The following is a 1,161-nucleotide window of genomic DNA, read 5'->3' on the forward strand; positions in this document are numbered from 1 at the left end:
ACAGCAAAAGTGTCATTACCAAAATTCAAACTTGACTGTGGAAACAAAAAAATAGCATTTTTTTCAATTTGTAAAGGGGACATACCTATATTACAGTGAAAGTGACACTACCTAAATTTGCAATTGATTCATGTTTGGTTGTAATAAGCATTGTGTATAAGTTTTATAACTTTTTGTTGAGGCAAACAAGTTCACAGAACTAATTTTAGGGGGTATGTATGGACAGACAAGGGTTAATAGTTATCAAAGGTACCAGGATTATAATTTAGTACGCCAGACGCCCGTTTCGTCTACATCAGTGACGCTCATATCAAAATAGTTATAAAGCCAAATAAGCACAAAGTTGAAGAGCATTGGGGATCCAAAATTCCAAAAAGTTGTGACAAATACGGCTAAGGTAATCTATTTCTGGGATAAGAAAATCCTTAGTTTTTTTGAAAAATTCAAAGTTTTGTAAACAGGAAATTTATAAAAATGATCACATTATTGATATTCATGTCAACACCAAAGTGTTAAACTTAATGCCCCACCCTCATGATTTAGTCATAAAAAAATGAGAGAAATTGGTCCAGAAACTGCTTTCTCTTCCAATGATTTTGTGGCATTAATGTTGTTTATCCTTTTCTCTGTGGTGCTTTCCAGACTATTGTTTATTCAAATTGACCTGGCCATAGTGTAGTTTGTCTGTCATTCTTTGCCTTGTAAATGGTTCTGTATTGCTTTTTTTTCCTTTTATCTTTTTACCTTTTCAACACTACTGTGCAACCACTTTAAGAAATATAGAACACCAAAACAAACTTTTAGTGAAATCATGATAAAATTCATAAAAACAATTTGACACTGTCAGAAATAGATACACAAATTTTTCTCCTGATGGAATCAAGTCAATCATTGTTATACGTGGTGATTGCTTGTGATAAAGATGTGAAATCACTCTGATTTTCAACCTGGTCATAAAATACCTATGAAATATTAAACATTACATAAAGATAATTTACAGTGAATCTTCAACAATCACTTAAAATATCAAGTGATTACTAATAAACTGTGTGTACTGCATCCCTGTCATATAATATCCTGGATAACAGTGTAATAACCCTACCAGGGGACAATCACTCCATATTCAAAGGGAGATAACTATGATATCTCATAAAACAACAC

This window comes from Mytilus edulis, chromosome 10, assembly GCF_963676685.1.
Source record: "Mytilus edulis chromosome 10, xbMytEdul2.2, whole genome shotgun sequence".
Taxonomy (NCBI): Eukaryota; Metazoa; Mollusca; class Bivalvia; order Mytilida; family Mytilidae; genus Mytilus; species Mytilus edulis.